Raw genomic sequence first — 26,032 nt, 5'->3', positions numbered from 1 at the left:
AAACCTTCGTCTAATTTCTAATCTAAATTTCCTAGTGGCCAGTTTATATCCATTTGTTCTTGTGTCCACATTGGTACTGAGTTTAAATAATTCCTCTCCCTCTCTGGTATTTATACCTCTGATATATTTATAGAGAGCAATCATATCTCCCCTCAACCTTCTTTTAGTTAGGCTAAACAAGCCAAGCTCCCTGAGTCTCCTTTCATAAGACAAGTTTTCCATTCCTCGGATCATCCTAGTAGCCCTTCTCTGTACCTGTTCCAGTTTGAATTCATCCTTCTTAAACATGGGAGACCAGAACTGCACACAGTATTCCAGGTGAGGTCTCACCAGTGCCTTATATAATGGTACTAAAACCTCCTTATCCCTACTGGAAATACCTCTCCTGATGCATCCCAAGACGACATTAGCTTTTTTCACAGCCATATCACATTGGCAGCTCATAGTCATCCTATGATCAACCAATACTCCAAGGTCCTTTTCCTCCTCCGTTACTTCTAGTTGATGCGTCCCTAGCTTATAACTAAAATTCTTGTTATTAATCCCTAAATGCATGATCTTACACTTCTCACTATTAAATTTCATCCTATTCCTATTACTCCAGTTTACAAGGTCATCCAGATCCTCTTGTAGGGTATCCCTGTCCTTCTCTAAATTAGCAATACCTCCCAGCTTTGTATCATCTGCAAACTTTATTAGCACACTCCTAAGGTGTGGAGGTGGGAGACTATTAAAGATTTGTGTATGTCCAGGTATCATATCCAACCTTCTCCTTTGGAGTATGGTGCAGCGGGTACTGTACTTCAGCAGGGCTAAACTACAGAGAGATGGGTGTTGCGTGAAGTGGGTTGTAGTAGTAGTCTACAGTGCTGGACTGTGATGGGGGCGGAGTGAAATGCGGCAGGTACAGACTGGAGCCAGGAGGTTGATCAGAGTGTGTTGGCGATGTCTGGGGGGCGCATGGGAAAGAGTGTTGCGACAGCGGCTGTAGGGGAGGGTGGGCACAGAGCTGCTTGGTTTGCAGCACTAGTCGTGCCTGGAGCATGTCTGCTTGGAGCTCCATAACTTTTAAGAGATGCTCCATGGCTTCGTTCTGGCACACCATGTTCTCCTTTTGGTCCCTCTTCTTCCTGTCCCACCACTCCTTCAATTCTTGTTTTTCAGCCGCGGAGTGCATCATGACATCACACAGAAAGTCCTCTTTAGTTCTTCGTGGCCGCTTTCTAATTCTGAGCAGCCATTCAGCTGGCGATAACAAAGAGGGAGGCTGGGCTCCCAAGGTCATATCTGTGAAGCCAAAATGCAACATTTTACAGAAGCGGTATTGTTTGCAACACAGAGACCACTGATTCAGTGATTTAAAACAGAGCCACTATTCACATACCGATCACTAACTGTCTGACCTCAGGCAAGCACACATGAGCCACAAGACCCCCAAAATGGTGACTAGCCACAGGGGCAGGGGAAATCAGTGTTCCAGGACTGTACTATACACTGGGCACATGACTCTTGGGGAGAGCTAGCACTGTAGTGGGGGTCTTATAATCATTACTGTCCCCACATTTTCCACAGGCTGTGTTCATTATGGAAGATATCTTGCTGCTGAGGGTGAGTAGGGAACCAAGGGAGGGTCTTCTCCAACACTGTGGCTTCTGTCCTGGCCCTTATGCGGCTCACCTGTGTGCAGTAATGGTTCTCACCCCTGTGACGGCAGAGTGGCACGGGAAAGTTACCCTTAATGGGGCAAGAAACAAAGCAGCTCTGCCAAAGAACCTGCAGCAGCGGATTGCCCAGTAACTCCATGAGAGTTTTGTGGAGATCTGAGGCAGATTCCCGTGAAGTGAGGGAGTCAATCAATCAACACCCTGTTCTGCTGCTCAGACGAGGCAAGTGGTGGTACATGCATCATACAGACACAAGCCTGCTTTCTGCAACCCTCCTGCCCCCAACAACTCACTTCAGCGATTCCCAAAATCAAAGCCGCTTACCAGGGGCATCCTCTCCTGTTTGCACTTTGCCAAGCTCTGACAGCTGTGACTGGCATCTGGGGTAGAGAAGAGCTCCTGGCTGCATGCATCTCTAACCTCTGAGTTGTCCTCTGCCTCTGGGTCACCCTCCCCTTCCACATCTTCATTCAAGATTTCCTCCTCCTGGCTTGGTCCACTCTTGACTGGCACGCGAGCCACCAAAGTATCCACAGTAGCCTTCACAGTGGAGGTGGGGTCGCCACTGAATATCGCATCCAGCTCTTTGTAGAACCCGTAGCTCATGGCCACAGCACCGGAGTGGTGGTTTGCCTTTCACGCCTGGTGGCAGGTGTTCTGCAGCTCTTTCTCTTTGACCCTGCACTGCAGTGTGTCTCAGTTAAGGTCCCTTTCTGTCATGTATCATGAAATCTGTCCATAGGTATCATAATTCCTACGGCTGGAGCGCAGCTCAGACTGCACAGCCTCCTCTCTCCAAACGCTGATGAGGTCCAGCAGCTCGGCATTGCTCCAAGCGGGGGATCGCTTGGTGCATGGAGTAGGCATGGCCACCTGGAAAGATGCACTGAGACCACTGCATGCGTCATCGAGCAAACAGGAAGGGGACTTTCAAAATTCCCAAGGAATTTAAGGGTGGGACTGACGGTTGGTCACCTGAAGGCAGGGCAGTAGAGTTCAAACCAATGACCAGAGACGCAAGAATGGGCATTGCGGTACACCTCCCAGAGGCCAATCGCAGCGCTGTAATCCACCAGGGTGTCTACACTGGTGCTGTACCCCCCGGTGCAGAAAGCTGTATGTCTCTCGTCAGGGTGGTTTCTTTACAGTGCTGCACCTGCGCAGTTTCTGCGCACTAAGAGGCTTGGCAGCGTGTACACCTCGAGAGTTATCGTGCAGAAACCTGCTTTACTGCGCAGAAACTTGCCAGTGTAGACAAGGCCTCAGTTTCTTGCAACAATCCATGTCAGTTTCAGATCTCCTTATACCTTTCTTATCTCTGCCCTTTCCTTTCATATCTCCTCTTTCTAGTACTGTAGATCAAAGATCTGGAAAGTTTGTTCATTATTCAGTGGTTGGAATTCTTGATGGAAATTAGCAATGGACTCTTTATTGCCTTCGAAAGCCATAGGAGCCTCACAAAGACAGTGTTGCCTTCCATTTCCCTACATGAAAGGCAAACAGCAGGGATTAATTACTTTAGTTAGCTAAATAAATATTTATTTTTTCATAATAGTCTTCAGAAATATCTGTCACAGCTTCAATATCTGAATAACAGTGAATGGGGCTGTGAATGGCATCTTTCGCAATGGGAGCAGCTATTTCCCTGACACTTTCCACTAGGAGATTTAATGTGATGGTACCCTGTGGATTAAGGCCTTGTGTGCAGAAGAAAGTTGCAACAGTTTAACTAAAAGTGTGATTTTAAACTGATTTAATTAAAGTAGGGCAAACCTTTTAGTTTGGTTTAAACTGGTCTTATTTCTGTTGATCTTAAATCACTTAAAGTAAGACCTTCTCTACACTGCCACCTTACAGCACTGCAACTTTCTCGCTCAGGGGTGTGAAAAAACACCCCCCGAGCATTGCAAGTTTCAGTGCTGTAAAGTGCCAGTGTAGACAGTGCACCAGCGCTGGGAGCTGCACTCCCAACACTGGTAGCTGTTCCCCTTGTGGAGGTGAGTTTTTTACAGCGCTGGGAGAGCTCTGTCCCAGCGCTGGTGCCGTGACCACACAGCAATGTTAAAGCGTTGCCGCGGCAGCGCTTTAATGTTGCTAGTGAAGACATGCCCTTAATCAAAATAAACCACTTTTAAACCAAATTAAGTGTGTCCACACAGAGTGTTGCACCAGTTTAACTAAATTTGTTTTAAAAAATGGTTCATTTTTGTGTAGGCAAGGCCTAAGACACAGGAAATGCATCTCATCATTGGAAAACCCAAAAAGGGTGGGAGATTTTCAAAGCTGGCTAAGGCAAATAGTATTTTTGTGTGTGGTTAATTAAACAGTAGCCTAGTATATCTAGCAGTTTTGGAAGGCTACTAAAAAGCAGCATGAATGGTTCTGAAATATCTGGCTATAATTAAAGAGTTTCAGCTCAGCAACAACAAGTGTTTAAGAAAACATGAGAATTTACCTTGCAGCAACCAAGAAAGTTTCCCGTTCTTTGTTTTTGCTGCATTCCCTTGTATCTTGACCTCCATCTGCATTTAGAATGAAGGCCTTCTGTCTGATAGCTCATTTGTCTCCTTTGTTATATTTCAGGCACTTTCACATATCATGCTCTTTTTGAGGCATTAGAATATTTTTTATATAACACTGGAGATTTCCTTTAACATTGAATGGGTTCTAAATCCCTTCAGATATGGAAGGGCCTGATTGTATTTGCCAGGGAAACCTTAGGCCCTGCTTGTCCCATCCCAATGTTAAACCTGAGCTGACGGAACGTCTTCGTGGCTCATCTTATGCAGTTCTCCCCCTCATACACCACAGAAGAGAATTAAAATTTCTTTCTACTTGATGGGAATCCTGGAGTCCTAGATCTCTGTAGGGAAACCTGACTGTAACTCCCTGCACCTGGGGTGTATAGCACATGGACCCTGTCCCTCTGCATTTTTGCCTAGGCTCCTCCTATCATGGGCAACATGAATAGCTCAGGAGTTGTGGGGCCTTTGATTCTTTGTACTCTTTCCTAACATTCCTGGGCCTGCATCTGCACCTGCCCCCCATCCCTCAGAATATGACAGGATGAGCAGTTCTGTTAAGGGCAGAGCTAGGTCCATCCCACCTCTAGTTCTGGCCCTTAAAGTGCAGATTCTGGGTGTTGTGTTCCCTGTAGGGGTCAGGTGATGAAGAAGACCGTGTGTTGGTAGGTCTATAAAATAGCTGTGCACACTCCAGAGTGCAATGTCTCATGATGTGTCTAGACTAGTCAGAATAGGATAGTTTTATTTCCCTGCCTTCCCAGACAGTGGAACAGGTCTCCTGTAGGTTAACCCATGATTCTCCTCTCTCTCCTCCTCACTCCCTTCTTAAACTTTTGTGCATTGCCATGCATCTGACTGAGGTAACTTCATCCCGGGTGCAACTCCACTGAATCTGGCCCATTATTTCCATGCTGCTTCATAAATTATGTTGGACCGAGCAGTGATTTCTGTGTTAGATGAACAGTATCGTGCTACTGAGCTACTGTATATTTTCTTGCAAGGCAAATACAGGCAACAGGCACACAATTGTTAAACTAATTAAAGTTTCAAGAGAGAGCTTTATAAAAATATTGTACATATTGGCCTAGTTAATTTGTTGTCACAGTATCTTATGGTAAATGTTTTTTTCCAGTTAGCTAAATTAATAATAAACAAAAAGGAGCATGTGGAATGAGTCAGCTGACGAGTCAAGGTGGCAGGAAACATCAAGATTGAGTTTTTAAGCAGCCCACTGCCTTCAGGTTTTCTTTATGTATAAATTGACAGAATATTACAATCATTTAGATGAAGTTTACCTGTCCCTTTACTCTTTACCCTGGTGGGCGGAGTACCACTACTTTTGTCCCTATTTTACAAACCAACTAAAATGTAATGTTACACCAACTCAGTTTTAATGACAGGTTTCAGAGTAACAGCTGTGTTAGTCTGTATTCGCAAAAAGAAAAGGAGTACTTGTGGCACCTTAGAGACTAACCAATTTATTTGAGCATGAGCTTTCGTGAGCTATAGCTCACTTCATCGGATGCATACCGTGGAAACTGCAGCAGACTTTATATATACACAGAGAATATGAAACAATACCTCTTCCCACCCCACTGTTCTGCTATCAGGTATATGCTATCCTGCTATGGGTATTATAAATATGCAACTATACTAAATTAATCATCTCATTACTTTTAAGGGGCTGGTGAAAGTAAAGTACCATTGGCTTGGTTGTGGTTGCCATTGTACGTGTGTGCAAATGGGGTGAGGAAGAAAATAGGGAGAGCCTTCCCACCTGCCCATGTGTTAGGAACAATGGCACTGCTTGAGTTCCCCTGAATAGGCTAGCACTGGAGGTAGAGAGTGTCCCTTCTGCATCAGCCATTGGAGCTGGCTGAGTGATGTAGGAGAGTGCATGAGGCCCACTGCCTTGGGGAGCTCCCGCTATAGTGGTGTACCTCACATTTACCCAGCTTGTGGGTTGTGGCTTCAAGCCTATTGTAAATCAGGTTTTAAAAAGGTGGTAAAAAAAATCCCTTTGGGAACAGTTTGGAACAGGAAGTTTTGCATGAAAGTATTTTATGTGCAATATTATTTTGGTTGTGCATTTTCAAAATGAAACAAATTTTCTGTTGACTTTGAATGAAAAAGTGCAATGAAATGTTAAAAACCACAATGTTGAAACAAAATAATTTTTTCATTTAGAAGTTTCCCATTCAAAAATAATACAAAAAAGTAATTAAAAATGACATTTTCCGAGAGGGAAACGTTCAACCAAACTCCATTTTTTCAGATGGAAATGTTTTTTCATTCAAAATTGTTGGACCAGCTCTACTTTTGAAAGAAAAAGCAAAGTGGGGTAATAGCATTTATCCTTCAGGTGACTCCTTACAAAATGCTGCAGTGTCTGAAAAGAATCCACAGTAACAGAGGTGAATAGGTTAAACAATAACTCTTCATTAAGAGAGGTTGGCCAACCGCTCAACAGGATCAGAAGTCTTTGGACTCTCTACCCTTATCTGGAGCTTTCATTCAGAATACCGGATGCTGGTCACTCTTCTAATTTTGAAAGTGATAATTCACAACATGCAGTGGTTACTGATAATTGCTAACTATGCCACAATGTCCATTTAAATCTCTAAAAACATCCCAATTTTTCAGCTGTTCAGTGCTCTAAAACTATTGTTTTATTTATTTTGAAGTATGAGCTGCTGGAAATTATTGTTACTTTGACACATCTGAGCTACACTGAAGGTCACAGACTGGTCTCATGATCCAACAGGAGTCATCATAGGATGGCAGGACTGCTCCACAACCTTACCTTACCTTAATGGTTTGCCTCTGGTTTGTGGTTCAGTAGATGAAAGATATTTAAAACATAGAGGGAAAATCCTAAAAAAGATGATCATATATTCCTTTCAGAATCTGCTTAGCTTTGCTTTGCTTGTTCATACATGAAGCTTTAAATCTTCTGGTGTTTCACTGCAAATTTTTAAAATTATGTTTTCATTTTTTTAAAATGAATTTTCATTAGCAACAGTTTCATTAGATCTTTGCACACAAGTGTATTTATATATTTTTGGTTTTCCATTTGGGATTTTTTGTTATTCCTGTGCAGGGATTGCTTTGGTTGGAACAAGACAGAAGGGTTCCTGTTATCTACTCCTCCAAAACATAGCTCTCTCCTTTCCACCAAGACTGAAAATACAACCCGCAAAAAATGCGAACTCAGAAGCAGAGAATAAAGATTCTCCAGCTACCTGATGCTTCCCAGGAATTCAGAGTAGTTCCAAGAGTATCTCCAAGTAACAATTTAATTGAAATAACAACCACAGGATCTGGATAGTGGACTTACTACTGTGAGTGTGCCCACCGATGTTCAGTGGAACTACTCATGGAAATAAGAACTAATCTTGGTAATGTTTGAAGAATCAGGTCCACATGTTTTATCAGAGCTTCTGATCCCATTGAGCTCTTCTTACTGTCAATGGTAAATCTCTCTCCCTTCAGTGGGAGCATGATCAAGACCTTAGAGAGGAGTAGTGATCAGAAAGTTTGGGGGAAGCGGATTTGGAGAAAGGGGCATGAGTCTATGAAACAAGTCAGGGACTTGAAGAAAGGGGTTAAAAAACCCTAAGAGGAACACTAAGTTTTGAGAACAATATTGAAGTTTGGGAGACAGCAATATGCTGAACTGAAATCCAGAGAGGTAAAGCTCCCAGACCTTGAGAAATGGCAAGGACATAACTAAAAGCAACCCAGGTGGTCTTTTGTGGTTTGGAACAAGTGCTGTGAGAAAGGAAGATATTAGTAATCTGTACCTCTATCTTTCTTTTTATCTTTGGGAAACTTGTAGAAGACAGCAGTCTGGAGGGATCTCTAGAGACAGCTTAACTTTCACAATGAACAGTTTAACAGAAGTGACAGTTCTAGTAAAACAGTAGAGAAAAAAATACCCCAGAAAGGGACTTGTCTACATTTTGTGCATTGAGAAAGAGAGGAGGTAAGATGAGAATGATCACAACTACTACGAGTGTCTTTTCTACATGTGAAATATGTGCAATCACCAATATTTTGTTTTTAATTCTGTGGGTTTTACTCTTCTGTCATGCAGGTTTTTTATTAGTGGAGCTCTGTCAACTTCAGTGGCATTGCTTTTGATTTACACAGCTGTAAAATGGAAAGGAGACTCAGGCTATGAATTACCCCAACCTATTTAGTAGCAAAATATAAAAAGGAATTTTAAATAATTTAGCCAATGCCTCTCTTTGCCTCAAGTCTTTATGCTTTCCCCCCTAAGATACAGTAAGTAAAGGAGCCCACAACTTCTTATGCAGATGTTATATGATTTTCACAGCACATATTTTGTGCCATGGGTAAAATACAGGTTTTACATACCTAATTGGAGACCTTGAAAAATATGTGGGCATGTTACCATGTTTTAAAAGCTTTTGTTTCCATGCAGAGATGAAGTATAGGTGTTAGGAAACACCCAGTTATCTCACAGAAAACCTAAACAATAAATACAATGTTTTTGTGTCTAGAGCCTTGGGTATAAAAATACCATGCCTGATAACCAATTATATTTTGTGTAAGTAAATTCAAGTAATACATGTTAATTACAAAAAGAAAAGGAGTACTAGTGGCACCTTAGAGACTAACCAATTTATTTGGGCATAAGCTTTCATGAGCCACAAGTACTCCTTTTCTTTTTGCAAATACAGACTAACACGGCTGCTACTCTGAAACATGTTAATTATAATATATCTTACTGATTGTCTCTGTAGACATGCATGGGCAGAAGTAATATGGGTTTAAGGACAAGTTTCAGGGAGAATGTGCTGCAGAAGAGTGTAAGGCTGAAATCTTTTTGTCTGCCATCATTTTCAGTCTCTTAATGTGCTATAACAACATTCAAAAAAAGATGTTTTTGACTGACATGACATTTTGTGACTGACATAACATTTTGGGGACTGACTGCCACATTTAGCCCTGATCCTGCCAATACTTATGTGTGAGTAACTTTTGACATGCATAGTAGTCCCATTGAATTCAATGGAACTGCTTATATGACTGAAGTTGTGTATGTACCTGTTTACTGGATCAAGCCTTAGTGCAGAAGGGTGGACACTCACCTATTCCTCACAGATCCTGAAATTCTTTCAGTTCTCACTCCTGCACCTGGGATCATCTACAAGCGGATCTAAATAAAATCTGTAATAATAATAATAAGGAGCATTATTTCATAGCCCTTCTGCCCAGAATGAGCTATAAAAATACCACAGAGTGGTCCCAAAACAGAGAATATGTACCATATAGCTCCATTTCATATACTAATCTTCCTGTCCCTTCAAACTTGACACATATTACAATGATAAACAATTCAAGAAGAACTCCAAGATATTTCAGCCTAAGAAAATAATTCAGTATAACCCAAAGAAAAAAGGGATTAGATATGCACTCACATCCATGCTGTTGAAAAATGTATGAAAATTATGTATTTAGCATCTTCCTGCCTATTGTGATATGTTCTACATAAACTTTAACTTCAAAGCGCAAAGGGCAAAACTCTTTTCTGTGATCCTCTCTGTGTGCATCTCTCTCTTATCCACGGTGCTTTCTGTTTCATATTCTGTACACTTACTTGTCTTACTCATGCAGCTGCAATTGACACTTAATGGGAGTTGTGGAACAATAGAACAATTGTGGAATATGAGCAGCATTGTAAAATTCTCCACTCCAACCAGCCAAACTCAAGGAAGTTTAGTTTTTTTACAGGTGTGTAAAATATTGTTGTTTCCTTATCCTGGCAATTTGTAGCAAAATCAGCACTGAGGCTCAAATTGTGCCCTCCCACGGAAGGGACAAAAGGAGAGAAAATCCCTGAGAATCCTTTTGCAAGAATCCCCATTTGCGGAGTGGGGGGGTGGGGAAGGAGGAGTTGATTCCAAACATGGAATAACCCTCTAGACCTGTGTCCAAAACGAATGGATTCCCCAGATATCTGCATGGATCTATGGGAAGTCAGGACCAATTGAACGCTACCTTTGGCCCCCGGTGACTTGATCCAGTTCTCTAGCAGTATGGCTGTGTTGGAGCTGCGTCACCAGGGAACCCCCCTGGCTGCTTCTGCATTCATAATCATTGAAGACAGAAGGTGGATAATGTGTCCCTCCCCCTCCCCCACCACAGCGTCTGACCCTTGCACAGATCTGGATCCAGGGATGGGGTGGGTTGTGGAAATTGTGCAGGAGAGGTAGTCGACCTCCCGTATGTGCTGGCCATTGTATTGGCAAGTCCTCTCTGTTTAGACTCCGTCCCTTTGATTTCCTCCTCTTCCACTGTATCAGGTTCAAACTTTTTGTCCTAACCTAGGCCTTGCATGACTCTCATGCTCCCTATTTGTCCACTCGCACCTCTTATTATGTTGTCACCTCCTCCTCCCTGCTATAATGCCAGCCTGCACTGACCTGCTTCTCCCTCATAGGGCTTTGTGCTTTCTTCCATGGCATTCTATAAGTGCAACTTTCCCTCCCTGAACCAACCCATAAGGCTACTGCCCTCTCCTGCAAACACTTGTTCACACAATTCTGAAGCAGTCAAACGCACTACAAAGCATATCTGAAAATGGCAAATATGTGATATCTGCCTTGCCCTTGAGTATTGGAGAGGGATCATTTGTGTCTGTACATTACTTATCCAAAATGGAGCATTGGTCCTGACTAGGGAGGTAGGGGGCTACCTTAACACAAATATTAAATGATAATAGACTCATCTTTGCATTTCATTCAGCTTGGCCAGTGTAGACTGGTCAGTTTCATTCATTTTCTGTTCATAATTTCATTTCTTGTTTCTCGTGAACTGATGTTTCTGAGTTTCAGGGGCCAACAATTAAAAAAACAACTATCCAAACAAAAAGGAACAAACATTTTAATTTCAATTTGAAGAAAGAAATCCTAAAAATATCTGTTCACTTCAATTTTTAACTGAACCCTGTCATTACTAAACAAATTTTGTGTCTAGAGTACTCAACAGCATTTCTCTAAGCAATGAATGGCCTGAACCAAGGCTATTGACGTTAACAGAGGCCAGAACCTCAGATGGTCTAAATTGGTGTAGCTCTGTTAACTTCAGTGTTGCTGTGTTGATTTGTGCCAGCTGAGGATCTAGCTCTGGGAGGTTTTTCATTGACTTCAATGGGATTTAGATCCCATTTTTATGAAAAATAAAGGAAATGAGAAAGTGTGGCTTTCTAGGATCCCATAACTGGATTACTGTGCAGTCAAGAATAAATTTAAAATCAACAAGTACCTGAAATATCAAAAATGTGCTCAAGAAAGATGTAGTAAGTAGCATCTATACAGCACTAAAATCCAAAAATACAAGTAAAAAGAGCCCCGACTGGCAGAAAATAAAAGGTTATTAAGCACATGGAGATCCATCTTTGGGCTGTGTGAAACTGAAAAGTGAATGGGAAACAATTGTGAAGATTATAACTGGAGAGATGCTAACAGATATGAGGGATGCTTTTTCAAGGAATTTCTAAGGAAATTGGATTGTAATTTGAAAAGGAAATGTAATTGAGAGAAGATTTCTAAAAGGTGAATGAAAAGGCTTTTATAAATAGCAAACACACAAGTTAAGATGCCAAATCAGCAACAAAAAATGACTGTGTTCATTTATTGGTAATTTTTATCATGAAAATGATTGAGAAGTGTGTTTTTAAACCCAGTTGTTTGAATATTTGTTTCACCTTCACTTCCCTGCCAAGAACTGAGTTTAAAATTCCATGCTCGCTTTGAAACAGCTGATATATCACAGCCATTGTGGAGCCTGATTCTGTAAAACACGTCTGCTTAACTTTACACCCCTTTAAACTTTACAAGATTAATGCCATTGGTGTGAGTGGGACAACCCAAGTGTGCAAAGTTAAGCATGCATAAGTGTTTGCAAGACTGGGGCCTAAATCAGCACTCTCTCCTTTGGTCTGGGGCTAAGATGATCTCCTTACATTGCAGGAAACACATGAATGTAGGAGTTGGAAGTGCAAGGATAGGTATCAAGCTGTTAATATACAAGTCAGATAATTTATTGTTAGTAAGGGAGGGATGTTAAGAGCAGCTACAGCCAATATAGTTTCAAAGACTGGGGCAAACATGATTCCAAAGGGCATTGTTCACAGTAATGTTATACAGAGAGCAAGACACAAAGACAGGAAAACACACTGAACCAAATCCTGAGCTCCTATTTAGTACATATTCAGGCAACCACCCCTTGAGATTACTCAGCATTTGGCCCATTACAAAATTAAAGTATAATAATTAAAGTTCTCTTAAAAATGAACAAACCAATATTACTCAGCTTGGGTGAATTTCGCAGAATCTTTTCTGCAGACCAACCCATGTAGCAGGACTGCTGTGGTTTTCCTAGCCAGCGGGCTCACAAAGAGGCTATACATTTTCTACGTATAGCAGAGATGCTTCCATGCCAGTTCTGCGTAGGTGAAATGGGGACATTTGGGGATGGAGTGAGGGAGGGGCAGAGGTGTAACTGGTGGGTCCATATTTATATGGCTCCACTAACCACAACCCCTTGTGTAGCACATGCATAGAAGTCTTGCCACTCCCCCCAGCACTCAAGGCCAAGGGGTGGAGGCATAGTCCAATGAGTAGAACAATAGACATTCTTGACTCTGCCAGTGACCTGCTTTATGATCCTGGGCAAGTCAATTGAAAACTGTGTGAAACCCTGGCCCCTTTGACTTCAGTGGGAGTTTTGCTTATTCACCCTCTACCTTATTTTCCCCATCTGTAAATTGAGCATAATGATACTTGCCCACAATGCTAAAGCACTTTGAGATCTATACATGAAAAGTACTATTTAGGTAAGGTTTATATGTTGTCTATTATTATTCCATTCCCCATGTCCTTGTATTCTGCTTGAATAAAAAGCAAATTTACTCATGTAGGGCCCATGTAGAATTTCACCCTGGACAAACAACAATAAAAGGGTAGAAAAAATGTTAGAAAACAAAATTTAAAAAAATCACTGAGCGCAGAAGAAAAGGCAAGCTGAATTAGTATTATTTATTCTGTTTTATATTTTACCAACTTTTGAACATATGAAAGTTGCATATTCCTTGCACTTAGGGTCTGAGAGAGGAACAGTAGAGATGAAGTTGGATGACTGAAATAGTTTGGTGAATAATTCATAACAAATAATTTCTTCAACAAATTTTGCCTCATTATCTTCTCACAAATTACTCTAAAACAGATCACTATAGTCCCAAATTCACTTATTAAAATTATTTACTGAATAATTCTTGTAATTGTTAATATTAAATGTTAGAAAGTTGAAATGTTTTGTTTTAACAGACAGGCCACATGTTATTTTTCTGTTCACTGATGAGTATAACATTTTAAGATCCAATCCTGACTTCACTGCTACAGGTACAGGGATCTACCTGTGTGGAGCAGCTTCTAGGATCAGGATTCATGGTGCAAATTCATTATTCTATTAATATTTGGAAAAAGTCACTTCAGATTCACTGTTTTGTTGAACATCTCTGTCAGTAAACTTCTTGGCTAGAACAGGTACAGAAAATAAAAACAAAAGTTGGGCAAACCCTGTTGAAACAAATTTGTTTCACAGTTAAAAACAGTGTTCATGGAAATAGTGCACTAGTCAACCTGTTAACTACTTATTAACTAGAGTAAATAATTGTGCTAAAAGAGACAACAGATTGTGAAGAGTTTAGAGAACCTTAGAAGTAAGCTGCTGGTTTTAATTTAATTTAATGTTTATTAAAAGTGCAGGCTTGACAGCCCAGGAGAATGAGTTTGGGAAGGTAGTTTAGTTTACATATCCATTCAGCCAAACCAATCTTTTCCTTAATGCTGGAGTAGGGAGGAAGATCTGATAGGGATTCAGGGGCCGAGGGACTGGGGATTTTGCTTCTCTGGGTGCCAACTGGATACTCTGTCACAAGTATTGGGGGTTTCTTCCAGCCCCTCAAACAAAAACAATTGTGTTTTGGCTGGCTTGATGGCAAATGTGAACTCAGACAACTGCAGTATATGCTGGAGGTTTGGCTGTACACGTGTTACCGATGATCTGTCTGCAGAACATGCTAGTTGCTTTACTTAGCGTAGGTTGGTAAGAGATCAATTAGAGTGAGAAAGTTCACAGCCCACTTAAGAAGCAATATTCTCCTTTTATCTCATCTGCTTCTCCGGTTTCTGTTTCCCCCCTCTTGTATAGCTGTGTGCCTGTTGTGCTAAATGCTAATGTGAAAATTCTTCATCCAGCACCAGGCAGACATTTTTGTGGAAATTAATTCTATCCCTTTGCACTTGTCTCATGTTTTTCCACATCCCTATCCAGCTGATCAAATTATGACCCTGATATTAAGGGCAACACCTTAGGTACATGGATTGTTGCCCTTCTCTGCTAAAGATGCTGTGCTCCAGCTGGTTATTTCAGAACAACTTTGCTGAGATCATTTTATTTTTGCAGAGAAGCAAGGAGTTAGGGTGAGAAGCCAATCAAATTATTCCTTTTACATAATATTTTAATAAATTAATAGACTTGTGTTCCTTATTGAACCAGTAGTATCGGTAGTTGAATAGTATTAAGAAAATAACTCATTCAGCAGTTTTTCTTCTTTTAATCATTGCATAATTTTTTTCATTCTTTGACCAGCTCTTCTCCTCAGTGATTATTGGTCTAATTGTCTCTATTCTATTCATGTTCGTACACTGAGCACATCACTGTGGTGTCTGAACATCAGATCAATGGCATGTAATTACAGTCACACAGAACACAATCAACAATTATAGTGATCACTTTTGAGATCTTTCAACAAGGAAATCCTATTTAAGACATTGCTGCAGGATTTCAGATTTTCAAATATTTGCTCTTGTAATTAAGCAGATGGAGAACCTGCTGGTAATGAGACACCAGGTCTCAGATCTTCTTCCACAGCTAATTTCTGCCCAGACCAAAGTAAATTATGCTACAACAATTCTTTATCAAGGTAAATAGCCCTGTACTCTACTTGGCAAAGTGCCTAACGACAAAACCCCAAAGAAGTGTCTAAAGGTTTTGTACACAGTAGGGGATTTTCATACCACAGTAATAAATGCAACACCGCAAAAACCCATAGCTAGCAGAAGGGAATGCCTTCTTATCTAACTACTCCGGAGGATATTTGCTGATCAATCCTATGAAAGGATGATATGCTTGTGTGTGTCCAGAGGATGAAATAACAAGCCTGGAGGTAGTAATGCTCTCGTACCATGTTTGTGAATTTTACAAATACAGCATGAGGCTCTGTGACTCAGTCTGAATGGAATTCTGTTTAGCCCATGAATTTTACATGATATTTCAATGCTAGCTCTTTTGGGCAGTTTTCCTAATACCGTGAGATGTCAGTTTTTAGGCTATTTTTTAATCATAGTGGTAAACATCATAACACATTTTGTGAAATGTGTGAGAGGCTCTAAAACCTTAAAATTTGAGAATTACATGAATATTTCATTTGTCTTCTTTTACTTTTGTAAACTCTCACAAACACTCAAAACTATTGGAAAATCAACAAAGCATAAAAATGAAGAAATACAACTTAGTGCAGTTTTTGCGTGGTTTCTCTACAGACTATAATTTCTGGTTGGTATTAAAACAACATTCCCAGTACAATAAACTGTTCCAGATTCATCAAAGAAATAACAAATAGATATGTAGATTTTTTCTTTTTAACAACAAAGTGCATTCCTTTTTGTTTCCAAATTTCTACAAGTAACAATTCCAAGTGATTATCAAATTTCCATATAGAAAATTGGAAATTGGGAGTGTAATAGCACAATCTGATATTCTTGAGCACCAGTTTGCTATAAATAGAGAAATCTGTTATTTATCACTGGAAATCTTCATTAACTTAAAAATATATACATTATTGGGCATCTGTTCCTACATCTGCAGTTGACTGAGAACTTTTAATCCACCTAGTTGCCATGAAGTGGAATTTCAGGCTTTGAGATGAGGCATGGAGACTCATTTCTCTAGTGTTGCCAGATCTCATGATATTTGGTGATTTTTCTTAAAGCACCAGCATCTGAAGTTAGGTGACTTACGCTCTCATTTAAAAATAAGATGAAGTTTCTAGCTTTCATGGTTGCAGACTAGAGATTGAAAATATGAACCCTAAAGGCTCAATTTCCCCCTCCCCCCCACATGCAGTGACTGCAAATAAAAGAAACCCAAATTTATTATGTTTAAAAAACTCACGATATTTGAGCCAATTCCCTGATTCTTGGGAGGCTTGACTTGTGATTTTAGAATGCTAGTAGTAGTATGTCAGTGCGTGCAATACCAACTGAAACCCCACAAAACCATTCTGTAGTATTGTAGAGTGTTCATTTTTCAGGGTGTTTGTAGCATACTTTGCACAAAAGGAGCCTGCTCCTGCTTGGCAGGCGTGCCATTTCAGATTTTGGTAGGGGGAGCAACTTTAACTGTGATTCCAGGGGCTACTTAGGCACCTGAAAACTCTAGTTTTTTGGCAGATAACTTAGCAGTTAGCTGACAGGAGCACCGCATCTAATTCCTATATAAAAGAAAGAAAAATAAATAAATATTAGACCCACTCATATCTAATACTAACATGTTCTGACATCTTGTGGCATGTCACTTAGGGGACATTGGTTAGGTTTAAAATTGTAATATATATTCTTACTTTGTTACTAACTCTGCGCAGAGAGAAACCTGGCAGGACTCCTGGGTTCTATCTCAGCTCTGGGAGGGAAGTGGGGTCTAGTGGGTTAAAGCAGGGGGCAGATACATCTGAATTTTATATAAGAACATCAGAATGGCCATACTGGGTAAGTCCAATGGTCCATCTAGCTCAATATCCTGTCTTCCAACAGTGGCCAATACCAGGTGCTTCAGAAGGAACAAACAGAACAGGCAATCATTAAGTGATTCCTCCCCTGTCACCCACTCCCAGCTTCTGGCAAACAGAGGCTAGGGACCCGCAGAACATGGTGTTGCATCCCTGCTCACCCTGGCTAATAGCCACTGCTGAATCTATCTTCCGTGTACTAATCTAGTTCTTATTGGAACCTTGTTATAATTTTGGCTTTCACAACATCCCCTGGCAAAGAGTTCAACAGACTGTGAAGAAATACTTACTTTTGTTTGTTTTAAATCTGCTGCCTATTAATTTCATTGGGTGACCCCCTACTTCTTGTGTTATGACAAGGAGTAAATAACATTTCCTTATTCAATTTTTCCACACCATTCATGATTGTATAGACCTCTATCATATCCTTGCTTAGTCATCTCGTTTCTATGCTGAAAAGTCCCAGTCTTTTTAATCTCTCCTCATATGGAAGCTGTTCCATATCCCTAATCATTTCTGTTGCCCTTCTCTATACCTTTTCCAAAGCCAAAATATCTTTTTTGAGATGGGGTGACCAAATCTGCATGCAGTATTCAATATGTGGGTGTACCATGGATTTATATAGAGGAAATATGACATTTTCTGTCGTATTGTCTATCCCTTTCCTAATGATTCCCAATATTCTGTTAGCTTTTTTGATTGTCACTGCGCATTGAGCAGATGTTTTCAGAGAACTATCCACAATGACTGCAAGATCTCTTTCTTGATGGGTAACAGCTGATTTAGACCCCATCACTTTGTATGTATACATGGGATTATGTTTTCCAATGTGCATTACCTTGCATTTATCAACACTGAATTTCATCTACCATTGTGTTGCCCAATCACCCAGTTTTATGATATCCCTTTGTAATTCTTTGCAGTCAGCTTTGGACTTAACTATCTTGAGTAGTTTTGTATCCTCTGCAAATTTTGCCACCTCACTGTTTACCCCTTATTCCAGATCATTTGACCCGTACAGGTCCCACTACAGATCCCTGGGGGACACCATGATTTACCTCTCTACATTCTCACCATTTATTCCAACCTTTGTTTCCTATCTTTTTGGGGAGCATTGAGTTCAAAAGGGCTGAAGTTTAGGCCCCGTATGGAACAAATTAATGGCAAAATTGGGAATTCATGAAACCTCATTTTTTTTCTCTGATAGCCTGGGGATCAATAATCCACTCTCAGCAATCAATTTAGGGCCACTCATGGAATGCTATCACTTGTTAACCCTTGTATTTAACAAACAGCATCTTATAGCCACAGTACAAACATCTGGACTGATGTTTTCATCACTGTCTTCCCAAAGAAACCTGTTGCTCAGGTGTATGTAGCTTCCAAACAAATGTGAGTATTGAAGCATTTTCCAGAATTGCTTAGCCCCTCCCTGCGACTAGTGTTTGTCATTTATTGCCCCCTTGAGGCTTCCATCCAAAGTTTGGTCATTTCATTTCTGTGAGTTTTCCTAATCTGCCTTGATTTATACACACTTAATTCAAAAAGAAAAGGAGTACTTGTGGCACCTTAGAGACTAACCAATTTATTTGAGCATAAGCTTTCGTGAGCTACAGCTCACTTCATTGGATGCATACTGTGGAAAGTACAGAAGACGTTTTTATACACGCAAACCATGAAAAAATGGGTGATTATCACTAAAAAAAGGTTTTCTCTCCCCCCACCCCACTCTCCTGCTGGTAATAGCTTATGTAAAGTGATCACTCTCCTTACAATGTGTATGATAATCAAGGTGGGCCATTTCCAGCACAAATCCAGGGTTTAACAAGAACGACTGAGGAAGGGGGGGGGTAGGAAAAAACAAGGGGAAATAGGTTACCTTGCATAATGACTTAGCCACTCCCAGACTCTATTCAAGCCTAAGTTAATTGTATCCAATTTGCAAATGAATTCCAATTCAGCAGTCTCTTACTGGAGTCTAGATTTGAAGTTTTTCTGTTGTAATATCGCAACTTTCATGTCTGTAATCGTGTGACCAGAGAGACTGAAGTGTTCTCCGACTGGTTTATGAATGTTATAATTCTTGACATCTGATTTGTGTCCATTTATTCTTTTATGTAGAGACTGTCCAGTTTGACCAATGTACATGGCAGAGGGGCATTGCTGGCACATGATGGCATATATCACATTGGTAGATGTGCAGGTGAACGAGCCTCTGATAGTGTGGCTGATGTTATTAGGCCCTGTGATGGTGTCCCCTGAATAGATATGTGGGCACAGTTCGCAACGGGCTTTGTTGCAAGGATAGGTTCCTGGGTTAGTGTTTCTGTTGTGTGATGTGTGGTTGCTGGTGAGTATTCACTTCAGGTTGGGGGGCTGTCTGTAGGCACGGACTGGCCTGTCTCCCAAGATTTGTGAGAGTGTTGGGTCATCCTTCAGGATAGGTTGTAGATCCTTGATAATGGGTTGGAGGAATTTTAGTTGGGGGCTGAAGGTGACGGCTAATGGCGTTCTGTTATTTTCTTTGTTAGGCCTGTCCTGTAGTAGGTGACTTCTGAGAACTCTTCTGGCTCTATCAATCTATTTCTTCACTTCTGCAGGTGAGTATTGTAGTTGTAGGAATGCTTGATAGAGATCACCTCTGAACAACATACTAATCCATAGAGACCTCCCTACCAACACTACAAAAAGAAGGATTCTAGGTGGACTCCTCCTGAAGGTTGAGACAGCAGACTGGACTTCTATATAGAGTGCTTCCGCCGACGTGCACGGGCTGAAATTGTGGAAAAGCAGCATCACTTGCCCCACAGCCTCAGCCGTGCAGAACACAATGCCATCCACAGCCTCAGAAACAACTCTGACATCATAATCAAAAAGGCTGACAAAGGAGGTGCTGTTGTTTTCATGAATAGGTTGGAATATGAACAAGAGGCTGCTCGGCAGCTCTCCAACATCACTTTCTACAAGCCATTACCCTCTGATCCCACTGAGGGTTACCAAAAGAAACAACACCATTTGCTCAAGAAACTCCCTGAAAAAGCACAAGATCAAATCCGCACAGACACACCCCTGGAACCCCGACCTGGGATATTCTATCTGCTACCCAAGATCCGTAAACCTGGAAACTCTGGGCGCCCCATCATTTCAGGCATTGGCACACTGACAGCAGGATTGTCTGGCTATGTAGACTCCCTCCTCAGGCCCTATGCTACCAGCACTCCCAGTTACCTTCGAGACACCACTGACTTCCTGAGGAAACTACAATCCATCGGTGATCTTCCTGATAACACTATTCTGGCCACTGTGGATGTAGAAGCCCTCTACACCAACATTCCACACAAAGATGGACTACAAGCCGTCAAGAACACTATCCCCGATAATGTCACGGCTAACCTGGTGGCTAAACTTTGTGACTTTGTCCTTACCCATAACTATTTTACATTTGGGGACAATGTATACCTTCAAATCAGCGGCACTGCTATGGGTACCCGCATGGCCCCACAGTATGCCAACATTTTTATGGCTGACTTAGAACAACGCTTCCTCAGCTCTCGTCCCCTAACGCCCCTACTCTACTTGCGCTATATTGATGACATCTTCATCCTCTGGACCCACGGAAAAGAAGCCCTTGGGGAATTCCACCATGATTTCAACAATGTCCATCCCACCATCAACCTCAGCATGGTCCAGTCCACACAAGAGATCCACTTCCTGGACACTACAGTGCTAATAAACGATGGTCACGTAAACACCACCCTATACCGGAAACCTACTGACTGCTATTCCTACCTACATGCCTCCAGCTTTCACCCTGACCACACCACACGATCCATTGTCTACAGCCAAGCTCTGCGATACAACCGCATTTGCTCCAACCCCTCAGACAGAGACAAACACCTACAAGATCTCTATCAAGCATTCCTACAACTACAATACCCACCTGCAAAAGTGAAGAAACAGATTGACAGAGCCAGAAGATTTCCCAGAAGTCAGCGATTGCAGGACAGGCCCAACAAAGATAATAACAGAACGCCACTAGCCATCACCTTCAGCCCTCAACTAAAACCCCTCCAACGCATTATCAAGGATCTACATCCTATCCTGAAGGATGACCCAACACTCTCACAAATCTTGGGAGACAGGCCAGTCCTTGCCTACAGACAGCCCCCCAACCTGAAGCGAATACTCACCAGCAACCACATACCACACAACAGAACCACTAACCGAGGAACCTATCCTTGCAACAAAGCCCGTTGCGAACTGTGCCCACATATCTATTCAGGGGACACCATCACAGGGCCTAATAACATCAGCCACACTATCAGAGGCTCGTTCACCTGCACATCCACCAATGTGATATATGCCATCATGTGCCAGCAATGCCCCTCTGCCATGTACATTGGTCAAACTGGACAGTCTCTACGTAAAAGAATAAATGGACACAAATCAGATGTCAAGAATTATAACATTCATAAACCAGTCGGAGAACACTTTAATCTCTCTGGTCACGCGATTACAGATATGAAAGTTGCGATATTACAACAGAAAAACTTCAAATCCAGACTCCAGCAAGAGACTGCTGAATTGGAATTCATTTGCAAATTGGATACAATTAACTTAGGTTACCTTGCATAATGACTTAGCCACTCCCAGTCTCTACTCAAGCCTATTTCCCCTTGTTTTTTCCTACCCCCTTCCTCAGTCGTTCTTGTTAAACCCTGGATTTGTGCTGGAAATGGCCCACCTTGATTATCATACACATTGTAAGGAGAGTGATCACTTTACATAAGCTATTACCAGCAGGAGAGTGGGGTGAGGGGAGAGAAAACCTTTTGTAGTGATGATCACCCATTTTTTCATGGTTTGTGTGTATAAAAACGTCTTCTGTACTTTCCACAGTATGCATCCGATGAAGTGAGCTGTAGCTCACGAAAGCTTATGCTCAAATAAATTGGTTAGTCTCTAAGGTGCCACAAGTCCTCCCTTTCTTTTTGCAAATACAGACTAACACGGCTGTTACTCTGGAACACTTAATTCAGTGATATTGCATGGCACGTACAGTGGGGTAGCATTTGACCCTCCATCTTTTTCCCATTTGGTTTGCATGGATAGTGATTTGATTGGCTGTGTTTTTGTTTTTTTTTTGGTCAGTATTGGTCTTCCTTTTATACTTTGTGTGTGTGTGTGCGTGCTCGTGTGTGTGTCTGTGTAAAACAATAAATAAAATAATCGCCACTCATGATTTAAGATGGCAAGCAGGATGGCAGTAGGAGGCGTAATGTTCCGCATCCCAACTTTTTAGGGGAGGGGAATTTCTTAGCTTACAGGGAATAAATGAGACAGGTTAAAATTGCAAGCTTTACTTTCCCTTAGTCTTATTTTTAAAGATTCAAAACTCTGCCTCCACAAATCACCTTAAACTGTACAGTGCAAGGCAACTGCTTGACCTTAAAGCAATCCTTTTTGAGGGAGAGGTGACAAAGGGGTTGGCAGGCAGAATTTATTGCACTCTGGGGAATAGAGAAGGAGCACATGAGCATAAATATATGGAGAACTGGGAGCAGGAATCGCAGATGGATCTGGCAGATAAAACTTGGGGCCTGTATCTTTGAGTGAGTAGGTCAAAGTGTGATGGTATCGTCTCCAATGGAAATGCAATTCAAAATCTTGTTTGGATGGTATATGATGCCAGGCAGGCTTTATCAAATAGATAAATAATTATCTCCATTATGGTTGTGAGGCTGCAGAATAAGTAGAAAACTCAGCATATATTATGAATGTGAGGGGTTCTGGGGCAGAATACCAAAGGTGACTACAGAAAGCACACAAAAACAATTCTTACTGAATAATTTTAAAGCCATTCTAGGGTTGGTCTCTGTGGAAAGACACCACCCTGGGCAAGACACTGAAGCTTGCAGCTTGTTGTTCTGTAACTAGAGCCCCCAGAGTGTTTAAAAAAAAAAAATCCCAAGAGATGGCTAGGGTGTGGTATTCTCTAGCTACTCTCTCAACTTGTCTCCCAGTCCTTCCTTGTTGCCTGACATATTCCTGCACCAATGCCTGTTGAAGGGAGACATGTGAGCTGACTGCCTCTTTCTGGGTCCACAAAGCAAGTGGAAAAAGGGAGAGGTAGAGTTCTTTTTGAAATAATATTTTTGCTACTCAGGTTGCAAAAGTTGGCCATCACTGACATGCTGTGTATCACAGTAGTCTAACCTCAAGGGGATGAGGCATGGACTCACAGGGGTAAGGCCTACATCTGGCAGGAAAGCTCTCATTCTCCTTGACAAGAACATATGGGAAAACATGCCTTTGGCCTTCTCCGGACCAAGATAACACCCACATTCTGGACTTGATTTGCAAATGGTGGATGCACTTCCTCAGACAGATTAGCTGATGTCATCTTCACCAGCTCTGGTAGTACTCCACCTAGTTTACTTAGAACTCAGTAGTACAGAGTGCACAGTGAGGGTTCAGGGCCTTTTTTGTTAAGTTCTTGCATTTTCATACCAACCAAGTGTGATGAGGTGGGATTTCTTTTTTCTTAATATTTTTGTGTTGCCTGTATGTGCCTCAGTTCCCCCCTGCAGCTTGCAGGCTGCCCAGCAGGATTGGGTCTGCCCTCAGGGCAGAAAGGGAGATGTGTGTGGGCATGTGTCACTTAGCTGTCTGGGCCAATAAAGAACAGGCAGAAACTGACTGGAATCAACAGAGGGTCCAGCAAGACAAAGAGATGCCCCAACAACTGAACAATCCATACCTAAGAACAGGAAACCCCGGCAGGTGGGACCTGTGAACTGAGCTGGAGATCAAAGGGGTAAAGGTGTTAGCTGACAGGGAGAAGGGTTGCTCTTGGGAGGGATTCAGGAGTTCAGACCTGGGTGGACAAAGGGAGCCATAGATGGAATCCCTCACAACTTGGCTCTCTTATGAAGACACTGGTTTGACCAGGATGGACTTTGCCTTAATTTTTGCCTCTCTGCGCTAATCTAAGAACTTTCAGATAAGCAGTTACTTTGTTTTAGAAAGGCTGCCTGTGTCATTGTGAATACTCCTTCAGAGCACTGCACCCTGAAGAGCACAGTACAAGCCTCCTGCAGGAGTCTGGGTTGGCCCAATTTGCTGCAGGGAGCCAGCGAGAGAGAGAGAGGGATTGCTGGTGATGAAGGCCCATTCTTGCAGTGTTGGAGACCATGGACTTGCCCCTGTGGAACTGTGTGGCTGCTTAGGCCCAGCACACTAAAGGGGTGTCACCATGCCGCAGTGGGTCGCTGCTGAGAATACTAGATTCAGAACAAACTGCTGAGAAGTAGGGCAGACTCACCCACACTGGTGGTTATTCTGCCATTAGGCTATAGCAACTTAGTAACAAACGTAAACTTCTGTTTCACCACACTGGTTAACAAGAAGTCAAATATGCAGTCTCTTGAGGTATTCTAGCACTTATTTAATCACTCAGACACTAGACTTTATGATAAGTGGTTATTGAAAATGAATGTCATCAAACGAGTTCAGAAGAACCCTTTCAGAAAACAGCCATGTAGCCAAGCTAATATATAACACAGATCTTACCCAATAATCATGTTGCTGCCAATCCTTTTAGTAACTGAAATCTAAAGGTTTTTTTTTATAAAGTAAAGAAGAAGAGAGTTAAAATGGTTAATAGATCTAGAGCTGGAGCACTCATGGAAAACAACCAGTAGGTGCTTAGCACCCACAGGCAGCCAAGCTCCCTCCCTTCCACCAGCGCCTCCTGCCCACCAGCAGCTCTGCCAATCAACTCTTCCTCCTGCCTCCTAGTGCTTCCCATGTGCCATGGATCAGCTGTTTTACAGGGTGCATGAGGTGCTGGGAGGGAGGGGGAAGAGCGGGGATAGGGTGTGCTTGGGGGAGGGGCAGAAAGAGGTGGGGTAGGGGGCGGTGCGGGGGTGGGAAGAGGAGGGGCAGGAATGGGGCCTTGGGGGAAGGGGTCGAGTGGGATTGGGGGTGGAGCATGGGCAGGAAGAGGCAGGGCAGGGGTAGAGGCTTGGGGGAAGGGGTGGGGTGAGGGCGGGTCCTGGGGCTGAGAGGGAGTTCAGCACCCCCAGGGAAAATAGAAAGCCTGCAGGATGAGTTTCTTCTATGGTCCATTGTGAGAGTTAATTGCCTTTGATGGGCCATCAATAAGGCTGCGAGTCTATCACAGAGATTGCAGAAGTCACGGATTCTGTGACTTTCTGCAACCTCTGTGACTTCTGCAGCTGCAGCAGCCAGTGCAGCTGATCCCCAGTCACTCTGGTGGCCCTGGGGCTGCACCAGGTGGCCTGAGACAAGCAGCCCCTGCTGCTGGAGTAGGGGCCAGCTGTCGACCCCTGGACCCCACAGAGCATTGGTGTCCCCCCACCCCGCCGAACAGCAGCGCTCTAGGAGCAGCAAAGATTTAGTCAGTGGTATTAATAGTTAAAGTAATGGACAGATCATGGGCTGTGAATTTTCATTTATTGCCTGTGACCTGTCCATGACTTTTACCAAAAATACTCATGACTAAATCTTAGCCTTAGGCATCAACACAAAGCTGGCTGGCTTCAATGTAGATTTTACCTGGTGGGAGTTACCCCAGGAACAAACACATTTGGGATACAGATCTATCTATCTATTGCCAATATTCATAACTTCAGATACAGTGATGATAAATGGATTTAAACAGGATAGCCATCTTTAGCAAATCATAACTTTTCCACTGACACCTTCTAGGACATACTTTGTATAAAATTTGTTGCAGTTGTCTATCAGTGGCAATATCAATAACATACATGAAGACATTTCAATCACACAGCATCATAGTGGGTCACTCTCAGGAGAGTGGTTACAGGCTGGGGTCTAGACCAGACCCTGTGTCTCCATGATGCCAAGTAGAGCCCTTTGGTGAAGGCCAGAACCCTTTGCCAACTCCAGCCTCAGTCTGTCACATTTTTTCAGCCCAC

Source organism: Lepidochelys olivacea (genome assembly GCF_965140295.1).
Source record: "Lepidochelys olivacea isolate rLepOli2 genome assembly, chromosome: 3".
Lineage (NCBI taxonomy): Eukaryota > Metazoa > Chordata > Testudines > Cheloniidae > Lepidochelys > Lepidochelys olivacea.
Note: the sequence above shows the minus strand (reverse complement) of the source record.